This window comes from Egretta garzetta, unplaced genomic scaffold (assembly GCF_000687185.1).
Source record: "Egretta garzetta isolate BGI_Z169 unplaced genomic scaffold, ASM68718v1 scaffold400, whole genome shotgun sequence".
Taxonomy (NCBI): Eukaryota; Metazoa; Chordata; class Aves; order Pelecaniformes; family Ardeidae; genus Egretta; species Egretta garzetta.
Genome location: NW_009258371.1, coordinates 24,260 through 36,176, shown reverse-complemented (window position 1 = coordinate 36,176; position 11,917 = coordinate 24,260).

The window sequence follows — 11,917 nt, the reverse complement described above, 5'->3', positions numbered from 1 at the left end:
AGAATGTATAGAAGGCACGATGCCTTTAAGAGAACTATTGAACTGAATTAACAAGAGTGACAACTTCTTAACTGGATGGAAGAGGAGGGAGTAGAATTCTATGAAAGTTACTATTCCTGGCTAAAGAGTTAAAAGATACATTCTGCTTTTTTCTTTTTCAGTGAAATGAGTTTGAGGGGAAAAAAAGAAAATATTTATCAGTTTTTAAACACGATGCTATAGTAACTGAGTAGTTGTCATTTCTTGTAAAGAAAATCCAATCTTCATTTCAGTATTTCCAGTGCCATGGTCTTGCATGGGTGTAGGCAAGTTGCTGGAATGGTTAGTTTTGGCCTCTGCCATTATAATGTACCTTATTTCTAATTTGAATGATGTCCAGTTTCAGCTCCCAGGCATTCATTCCATCATACGTTGATTGTTGTAATGAAAGCCTGTTATTACCAAATTTTATTCCTATACGCAGTCATTAACTGCAGAGCAGAGTCTGCAGCGCTCGCAGGCTGTTCAAGTAGGGATAAGCAGCCTCTTCGCAACCTTCTGTCTTCTCACCCCTGGTCTTCTCCAGCGCATGGGAGAGGTGAGGGACTACGGGTCTTGTGGAGGAGAGGCCATGGAGCCAGGCATATCTGAACCTAAGGTCCCAAAGCCGCACGTACCCCTCCATACAGGGCAGGCACCCTGTCTTTAGATGGCCCGCGCTCACACGCACTTCAGGGAGACTGTAACCTTCCTATCAGTGTAATGTCATATGGAAAATAATTCTACAGAGGTTGAATTCTAGAATATACACACATAAACCACAACATGCTGCAGCGGAGGGGCAGGTTGCTTGTTCTTTCTCTACATTACGACCTCTGCAATGAAAATATTGATGGGTTTGGGACTCCTACTCAGCGTAGTCATCCCCCCAAGCCTGAATTCGACAGTTCTCACAGACGCATGGCAGGATTAGATACTTATATTCGCGGCTGTTAATTAACTTTACCACTAATTCTAATGTATTCACAGAAGCATCTGTTCCTAAAGAAATTTTAAACATGGCTGAAGTCTGAGTTTTATACATTTAATGCTGGAAGTTTTTCATATGTAAGTAGATTTCCGTGGTACACAAGCTGTGTATTATACACGGTACTTGAGTTAATGCGCTGTAAGTTAGGGAAATGACAATTATTTGTAGACTTCCGTCTGTTGTGTGTATTTCTATGTTACTAGTGCAGGCTGTGTTGCTATGTGCACATTTGAAGCCAAGTGAGGATTTACAACTTGCAGGTATGTCATGATACTGGCACTTACTCTTTGTTTCCTTATGGAGAAAGCAACAAATGCAAAAACTTCAGTAAGAATGAAAAGGGTAAAACAAACATCAGGGAAGACATTGAAATACAAATTTTGTACTCCAAATGTTTAGACAATGTTGAAATTCATGAACGAGTTACCTTACTGATCTAAGCTTAGATCTGGGTCAGGCTAAGTTAACTAAGGACAGGAAGAAACTGGGAAATTCTTAGTCCCAGATGAAAAACGCATCAGGTAAGTTTCTTTTACGTAGTCGGTCTGTAAGTGTAAAATCCAGCCACTGATAGCACTACCAAAGCGCCCTCAAAACGAGAGTATAATTTTCACAATAAACTGGTGTTGGGTTTTGGTTTTTGGTTTTTTTTTAATCAAAAGCATTTGTGTCTCACTGTGAGAGCTGCCAGCTTGACCAACCCCATTTTATTCCTGGAAAGACCCATTAATTTCATTTCCAGCATCCCAGGACCAAGGGAATCCATTTCAGTAAGCACAGGTTCATTTCAGTAACCATGAAGCAGGTTCATGGTGCGAGTGGTACGGTAACATCACCAGCTCCTCCTTTCACCGGAGAGCCCCCTGCCAGCGCAGTCACCTTGGCAAGGGGCCCACGCAATGCCGATGCTGGTGATGGTGACTGCAGCCCTTGGAATTGCACCGGCAGCCTTCCCAAACACCCCAGAGTACAATTTTATTACAAAGCAGCATAATTTCTAAATACAGTATAAATATTCGAAAGCAGTCGGAGGCAGCGGGGAATTCGTTCAGTTTTCTGAATGGGCAACTGCTGCCCTCGCTCCACGTGGGAGCACCCCAGGAGATGAGGGCTGCAGTTGCGAGGAGGGTTTCTCCCATGTGTTATTTAAGAATATAAGGGAGACAGAGGCGATATGTGACTTTGCTTCCAAGTTAAGATTCTTCAGAAGGTTTTAGGGTTTGTTTTGTACGTTTCAAAGCAGTTTCCAGTTCTCGGGGAAAGCCTAAATGGGTACTAAAAAATGCCTTCAACCTTCCTGTGATGGAGGCCATGAATGATTACCGCCATTTAAGATCTGCCCCGCTTTCTAAGAAGGAACGATTTTAAAGGGATTACCAGTGCCTTTAGTGCATTAAATACAACACTACTGAACTGTTAGTAACCGAACAGACCTACGGGAGAGCTCCGTGGGTTTATCAAACTTAAGAGAAATGACACAAAGTTGTTTTATCATCTCGTCGTACGTAACTTACAATGGCAACCAAGCCCAGCCCTGGCTCCTGCACACCCCCCGTGCTGCTATCCCAGGCGTGTGTGGAATTAAGAGCTACCGCTCTTTGTAAAAACCACAGAGGGACACAGCAGGGAAATCCAGTCACTGCAACGGAGGTCAGGAGGCGACAGCCTCCATGTGCCCTGTGGTCTCTGTTCACACCATCTCCTTCATATCCATGCTTCACACCCCCTGCTAATGCCCTCCCCTCTGGCTCTTTAAGGACAAAAGCAGACGGATAAAAACCTAAGAAGATTGGTTTAGCTTCACCTGTGGTAAAGAGCCTCCATTCAACTTTTCTCTTGGGTCTGTTTAGGATCACAGCCTGGACTTTTCTCTCTACTGACGCCCAGGCTCGCTCTGAAGAGGTTTCTGCCTCTTGTGCTCAACCTGAGCCACTTGCTGTTGAGCCACGCTCTGCAATTGAAATTTTTTTGCAACCTGCTGAAGCTGTGTAGCAGCCACCCAGGCACTGCTATGTCTGCCGACCGGCCGGGAGTTTAAATCGAGCAGATCCCCCTTTGGGATTCCCCAACTGTAAGTCACCAAACTGTGCAAAATGGGCAACTCATGACGTTTGCAACGTGGCCTCGGAGGCGTGCGGCTGGGCGGTGGGAGAGAAAGCAGGGCCGAGCTCTGCGAGGCTTTACTGGGACAGTTTGTGCTCCGGTAACATGACCTGTGCGTGCAGGTGCAAAGCGTGAAGAGGGCCGAGGACAGAGCTTGGCGACAACCCTTACCCAGGGAGAGAAACTGAGCCGAGCACAAACTTCAGCCCCGCTTCCCCCGTTGCCCAGGCATGGCAGCCTGTTGGACGGGCACAAGCAGTCGCTTGCCTGTGCTTGCCTTCCACTGGCGCTCATTAGCAAGGAAAACGAAGTTGGTTGAACAGAGCTGGCAGGAATCCTACCACTGCCTTTGCTAAATGGATCTGTTAAAATGTAAATGCAGGTCACATTGCAGGGCATCATCATAAAATACCATGGGTGACATCTTAGCCGATTCCCAAACAGCACCACATCCTCCTCCGCGGTCCCGCTGCCTTCAACTCTGGCTGCCACCATGCTGCTGCTCCTCTTGCACGTCCTGTTCACAATTATCTTAACTTTTCCTCCTTTCTCTCCACGTGGTTCCCCTCTGGGTCCTTTGAGGGCTCATCGTTATCCATCAGTCACCCGCAGCACGATACTGCAGTCTCACACCCAGCAGAGGCATCGCTACAGCTCCGGCACATCTTGGAGCCATGGAATTTCTCCGAGCCTTTTTGCTTTAGGAAAATTGGACTCTAGGACCTTAGCATGCCCTTGGCATCCCTACTGAAGCCCTTGGGTTTGTGATTTAGCCTTGATGGAGCCCATGACAAGCCACACATCTTACTCTTGCCTCACCAATATGCGTGCAGTGGGAGTCCCCTCTCTGGCTGACTTCCAAACGAGTATTTTCCTGGTTCTCCCCTGCTGCCACCCCTCGCCCTCCCCAGGGAGCCACACATCTTACTCTTGCCTCACCAATATGCATGCAGTGGGAGTCCCCTCTCTGGCTGACTTTCAAACGAGTATTTTCCTGGTTGTCCCCTGCTGCCACCCCTTGCCCTCCCCAGGCGCTCTGGGGAACCACCACAAACCCAAGACTTTGTTCTCTTTCAAGAATTCTTTAAAACCTGGTGCACATTCCCTTCCCTGCCACCAATGTCTGCAAAAGCTTGGCAAAAATTGGGAAGGAGCTGGGGGAAGGTTGGGGTTTTGTGGTTTCACGGCTGTAACTTGGCTAGCCGGTGTTCTCACCTCTTTACCCTTCCCTTCTCGTTCACATGTTGTTTGTTCCCTCCGGTATGTCGGCTGCGTGCTCCTTGTCTCTCTGTCCTCTGGGGTTCTAGAACTCAGAAGAGGCTTCAAAGCTTTAAATTAACAAAATAAATTACCTCTGCTGGTAACCTTATAAACTCCAGAAGAGGCCAAAGCAGCAGCAGCCCTGTGGTGCAGAGGAATGGGAGAGAAGCAGGAGTTCTCGGCACCGATCCAGTTCTGGCACAGATTTCTGAGGTGCAACGGGGGAGCTTTTTGCCTCACTTTCCCTGCCTGCAAAATTAAAAGTACAACACCCAGTCTCTGTTTGATGCACTTAAATGATCAGCTCTCTGGCAGGACAATTTTTGCATATTTTGTATCATTCTCTAAAAGCTGATACAATATACATAATGGTTCTCAAGACCATTCTGCTCATGGAATGTATAATAACGAAACCATCTTGATGGAACAGAATGCATCTCTTAAAAAGCTGCACTTTTAGAAACCTGAATTCTGCTTGGGTTCCAAAGTTTAAAAGTTTTAATTTTGCTCCTTAACTACCTAGCATACCTTTAAAAATGAGCTGGTTTATTTTAGTTATACTGGAGATAATAGGAAATAAAGCTCAAATCCTGTCTAAAATCTGGGAAAAATAATCTTTGAATGACAGAGCACTGTTTTCTTCCAGGAGATTAGCCATAGTTTATTATTCCAAGTATATATTTAGACTATTCCACTCACACAGTTGCTGTAATACCAACTGCGTTAAAACCGTTCCGATAGCTGATCACGTTCCTAAGGGATCCCAAGCTCCTCCGTGTGTTCTGTCGCACAAAGGCAGCCCAGGGCCCCATCTCGGCGGGTGTGCGTGCACACGGGGTCCCTGGCACGCTCAGGCAGGTAACAAGGCAGGCGGGTGCAACACCCTGAACTCTCTGCTCTTTTTTCCAACACGCTGCATGAAGACCAGCAAGGGAAAGAATGCTTTTAGAGCACTCACTCCGCAACTTCCCTGCAGTTTGGGGATTAAAAACATGTATTTTAAACCAGTCCGTTTCCTGTTTCTTTGGTGCTGTCCCTGTGCTTGTGCTGGCGAGTCGGCCAGTTGGAAATCATCCTGGTCACTGTCAAGTTCACCTTTGCCTAAAGAACAGGAATAGTTTGAGATCAAGAAGAGCAAGGCAGGGAACAAATACAGGGGGTTCTCAGAGAGAACTTCGGTAACTCTTGCGTAGTAAGATGACCCTGGATTGCAGAGTAAGTTAAGCCAACTTTTTAAAAAAAAAACAGGAAAAAGAATGCAACGATGACACCAACACGGCAGTAACTGTTCTTCGCATTTTCTGCTCCAGGCCAGCGACACGAGTACACGTTATTCTCCTGTACCTTGGATTCTGACCCAGCAGAACGCTCTGGTTTGCATCCGCGTGAGCTGTCTAGAGCTAACCGTGGCCCTTCTTCTTTGAGGTTTTGTAGGAGGGTTCATGAACGTGGTACGCGTGGAAACCCGTGACCGACAAGAAAAACCTGCATAGTAGCTTAACTCGCCCAGCAGTGTGGAAAAAACGTTAAGAACTTCAGGGTTTTTATATTTTGCAAACAAAAGGAAGTTCATTTCCTCTGTTAGCTCACCATAGCATTATGTGCAAAAACACGCCTGGAGCCCTTGAAATACCTTTACTTATTTCTGTATCTACCAAATTTATTTATAGAGCCATCTGGAAAACACTGGCTTTTCATTTTCAAGATACTATGGAGCTTTTCAGAATTGTTTCCTAAACCAAACTCTTTAAAAACACCCACACCTACAGAAATTGTCGACTATAATCAAGTCGCAGGACTTTTTTTGGGTGTATTTAAAGAGTATTGACAGGACAGTTAAAACTGCCGTAGTAGGGCATAAATAGGTAATTCTCCATGGGCTAACTTTACCACGTTAATAAATCTAGCAATCAGCAAATGTGTCTAACACATTACACATCCCTGTGAGAAACCACAAATACTTCAGTTATGTCTCATTTTAACGCAATCTTGGGGCATTCTAACAGTTTAGAAAATAAATGGGAGCAAATTCTGAAATGACGTACAATAAGCGTGCAGGGTTAGAACATCTGGAATGAAAATAAGGTGAAAACTGGGAAACACGAGGGTGGTGGATGGCAGGTGAAAGCACAAAGGGCAGAGCAGCTCTCGCTGCACGTGCCACCGGGCCAGCTCATAACAACCAAGAGCTACAGTTCACTCACTGTCTAGGCATCCTGGCAATAAACCACAACAGAAATGTTAAAATAATAACACTAGTAAAAATAAATAAGGATTTGGGCTTATTTTAGCCAAGATGTTTTAACAAAATGCCACCATTCATTCCTTGGCATGTGGTGGGATGCCTGTGTGCTCCTCTTGCAGTCCTTAATTGCCTTCATACTTTCTACTATTCGCAACAGTTAAGACTCAATAAATTCAACCCAACTGTAAGAACTAATTCCAACAATCATTTAATCTTCTTGTCGCTCTAATACCATACGCATAGAGAAGACTACCTGAGATCTTTATGACTACCTTGTTAATGGTTCACGATCTAGAGGTATTCCTTCTGACCCATGCAGCATTATATATTGTCATTTCGCAAAATGAGATTGTTTCATAACAGGCTCGTTTCTTTATAAAAAACATTAGGTTGTCTAGTACTGGCCTCAGCTAGACTTTGATTTTTGGGGTGTGAAGCACAAACGCCATCCTAGCTGATCCAAGACACTGTTGTCCTTATGGGTATTTTCTCTGCCCTGCTGGCATAATGACAAGTGTAGTTGTGCCCCGCTTAGTTTTGTCAGAAAGATCTAATGTTGAAACATATGACTGCTTGGCATCTAAGTGCTCCTTTGGTAGCATAATTTATATGTTCAAGTACACTAAGTGTACTTTTTTTTTTAAGTGTAGCATAGTAAATGCAAGTCTATTTCTACGTGTTCCTACTGCAAATCTACAGCTACGCAAACTTTTGAAAAAATACGGTACCTCGGCAAGGAACATCCCCCTGTTTCTCCTGATCCCTCATTTATCAGCCCTAAACTGAGACAGTTCACCAAGGTCATTACTGTAGTGAAATGTTGAGGCTTCCTTCTTCAAATGATCCCCAAATTACTCTTGCAGAGTGTTGCATTATGCATTCTCTAGATGTCCGAGTAAAAGAATTTTAAAGCAACATTTGAGATCTCCATGTGTAAATAAGAGTTCCCATCATCAAAGCATGTCAGTCTCAATTTCTTTCAAGACCCGGCGACCAGCTCCCATACCAACTCGCATCCTCTGCAGCACTCTGGTGAGTATCGCAGGCTTTGGGGGGCTGAGAGATGCCCAAGAAACATCTTAAATTGTTACCAGATTCAAACACAGGAACATGTTCCAGAGGCCCGTGCAGCTGGGCAGCTGCTGACGGAGCATCAACAGAACCATAATTTCCAGTCCAGGGTCCGTACTTCTTCCTCCCTCGCCTCACATCCGATAGCAGAAACAAAAGCACATAAAGAAAGGATTTTTTTCTCTAAGACAAGAGACATGAAACTCTGAACGCAAACTTTACATCCACCAGCACAGAATTATTTTTAGCAGGAATAATTACAGTTCAAGGTAGTGTTACAAAGGCTTTCTTGGTTCACCTTTCTGCCTTCATTCTTCAGATATCCGCAGTACTGAAACCAGAGAAAGAAATCGGAACCACTCTACTTGATTTACAGGCATTGCTCTCCAGCACCCTCCAGAAGTCCCCGCAGAAGTGCAGTCAGTCGCTGCCAGCTCTTTTACCTGCTGTGTGGGCATTCAGTATTTAATCTGGACCTGAAGTAGCGAGTGTTGGCGTACATTGTACTCCAGGTACTCAACTCCATTGGTAATTAAGAATTCCTGTATTAAAAACATCCAGAAAAGTGAATTGTGGGTCTGCACTGGTGCTTCAGCTTTAGTCCAACGTTCTTGCCAGTATCAGTAACACCAAGTATGCTGCCGGTGGTGCAACAGTCCTTTGGTGATCCACTGCGTATTGCGAGTTCCCTGGACCTTCTTTTTTCCCCACTTTTATTAGACTTCCCCAAACGATCATTTTAAACTATCACGGAGAACTCTCTTGAACTCCCTCCAGCATTTCGCATTGCCAGTTCTGGCACCAGGCTGCTCAAGTTCCACCTTTATGGGATTTTAGCAGCACCAAATCTTTATTCGGAGCATGAGAGAGTAAGACTGAAATTGATATTGAATTGAAAATGTAATATATTCCCATACAAATACTGGTGCCAAGATTGCAGCAGGAGTATATAGAATAGTATTTTCTGTCATTCGGTTTCCAGAGAAGAAGATGTACTTTCGAAATACAGATTTCAAAGTGTCTAAAGGCATGAGGATGCAAGACTTGAAGAAATGCACATGTTGAAATCCAAGTAGGACAGAACACTGCAAGCTACGGCTGAGCAGTCAGCGGCAGTAACTGAGGGTAACCCCACTCCACTCCCATTAGCCAACATACCTGTGCCAGTTTACAAACTGGTATGGAAAAAGGAAACGGAGAACAAGAAGTTTCCAAAGATCCCCACAACAGGCTGTTAGGTTACCTGCAAGTAACTCTGATAAGGGACCATGGAATGGAGCACTGCACAATCAGGTAACAGGCAGCTGTAACTTCACAAGCTGAGCTGCTACTTTTGGCTGTCATCTCCACGCTCACTTTTGCCTGCCTTTTTCCCACAGCACACAAAATTCCCAAACCCACTGGTTCCCGCAGGATAGAGGCAGCGGCACTGGCTTGACCAGCAGCTCTCCTCGCTGCTCACAGAAGTGAAGGATACCCAGCCCCGGTGAGCAAACACCTTCTGCCTCTCCCGCATGAAATGGTTCATCTCACAGATGAACGGGAACTGGCTTTTGTGCTAGAAGGATGTTTATGCCTTGCATAATTTATTTAAGGTCCTATCCTGCTTCCATCAGGCTCAAGAACAAGCCATTACATGTATTTCAAAGGTAGAGGGTCCGACTCCTTCGTTGAGGAGCTTCCCTGGACAGACACCCTGTCAGAGGGCTGGCAGGGGCCATCCTCCCCCTTTTTCCCCCCTCTCTCTTGCTTCTCACCCCCCGCTTGGTGTGATAAGAAGTGCAGAGCTGAGCAGCTTATGCACAGGACAGGAGAGCTCACAGGGGAAAGGGACCGGGCTCATCCCCCTCCAGAAAAGCAGGTATCGAGACACAACTCACCGCTAACCCCCAAGAAAGACCAAGAAACCAAACAACAGAAGACCATTTCCAAGGGATGGAGAGACATAATTCCAAATGAACCACGGCAAACACAGATGAGCTTTTTGAGGTGGGCATCGATTCTTGCTGGAGCAGAAAAGCTTTGCTAAATAACTGACGCTGCAATTAACTGCATCCACACCAAACCCCCAGAACGCCTGGGCTGGGCTCCACCCCGACAGGCAGGGTGCCTCACCACAAAGCACAAGGGGCGGCTACAGGAGCGTGCAGGTGCCCGGCTTCTCACACCATTAAAAGCCTATTTCCGAGTCAGCACTTCACATGACACAACATATTGCTTCACGTAATAGTGTGACCGACGGAGCTGCCGCTCACTAGCCAAGAGAAAGCCGTCATTCAAAAACAGAGTATAAAGCTTGCACTTTACGTCTTCAAAATGTTTTCCTGTATCAGCATCTTTGTTAATTAAGATTTTAATGTGAATATGCAGTTACGTCCGTTGGAATACATAGGATACATGCCATATACAATCTGGCCACAAAATACCTTATGACTGACAATTGGCTCAATAATTTCCACCTAGAAATGAATTCACAACTTTAGATTTGTCAAATAATTTCCACCACAATCCCAAGGTGTGGGTAAAATCCTACACTTTACTGAAATAATTGTGAAATTACCCACCGACTAGGGAATGTCATCCTGATACGTCTTTTACTTGAACAAAATGGAACAGTAAAACAGTACTTCAAGAAAAGGCAGCAAACTCGTATTCAATGGGAGCACACCCTAAACATGATGGCGAGCGCGCAAGTGTTGGATTCAACTTACAGAGAAAAGAAAAAGAAACAAAAGAGGAAATTTAGGAACGTGCCAAATGTGAGTGAGTTTATTTTCATGTGTTCACAGCAGGATACTCTCCTGCTGCTCAGAAACACCGTACAATGGGTTTGCTATCAGCTCTGAATAAAGATGGATGCTTTTCTGCGCTCAGGTACTCTATCTGGATTTTTGCTTTTCATTTACTGGGAAAAAATCTGATACTGCTTATGGAATTAAAGCTTCCCCTGGGGTTAAACAATTCACACGGTGACGATTTCTGAATGCCTGCTTACTTGCACATAGCTTCAATTATGTAAGTTTTATAAAGGTCAGATACGTTTCTTAACAATGCTGAAGCCAACATAGAGACACCAAAATTAACCGGAGAGATTAAATACAGTCAGGCAAGTTAACCTGCCTAATTTCACGACTATTATTACTTTTATGATTACATATGTATTCTGCCTGTGCTCTGTGGTCTACTGTTTGCAGGTTACAACAGCAAGCAATGCTAAGTACTTGTTAACATGTGGTTTCCATCCATGTTGATTTTATGGATATTAACCTGAAATTAAGTCAACACAAAAGAAAAAAATCAAGTATTTTCAGAGGCAACACAAGCCTGAATCTCCTGACAGCTGCTGTGCTTTGGCAGAATTTTAAGATACATACATTTTCCCCTCCCATTGCTTTTACATTATGTATGTAAAAGAGAGAAACCAAGTTTTCAGGGAAAAGCATGGCTTTAACTGTGATGGATACCGATTTGTTACACATCACTCTAATTCAGAAACAAGATAAGAGATACAGGTTGCATACTTCAAACACTTCAGTACCAGAACTCCCATCTCTGCTGCTTTAATTCAGAGATAGTTGGCAGAACACATCAGAATCCCGCTCGACAGACACTTGAAAGCAAGCGGAGGCAACCAAAAGCTCCCTCGCGGTGCATTTCTGTATGATGTGGCACACAAAGCTGCCTCCAAGAGATCAAGCATCAGACAGACCCAATGACCCTACTCCGTTGAGTGTGTCAAGACAGCAGGAAAAGAGAGGATAAACACCTAAAAAGCAAGTTACATATCCTACTTGCAATGAAATAGGTCTCAGAATCATCCTTTAGTTCCTCGCCCCCAACTACTGGTCCCGAACCAAGTCAGGCCCCTGAGGGCACTATGGTGAATTCAGAGGGGTCTGAAGCTTTTGGTCCACTAAGCCGCAGAACTGTGAATTCCACAGAAATGGGCAACAGCTAGTGACCTGGGAGAATTAACCTGGGAAGGGCGCGTGATCCAGGTGCGCCATAGCACTGCCACTCGCTGCCCAGGTTCTCTCAGAATAGCACAAAGCAATTTGGAAAGCAACAGATAAGGATGCTGGGCATAACTTGAATTTAACACAAGTAACAAAGGTGAAAGAAGGGTGATTTCTAAATTGAAGCTGCACTTTTAAATAACCAGCAGCAACAAAAGCAAGTGAGTCGTCTTTATTACCACCAGCAGGCAGACCCAAAACAACTGTGGATGC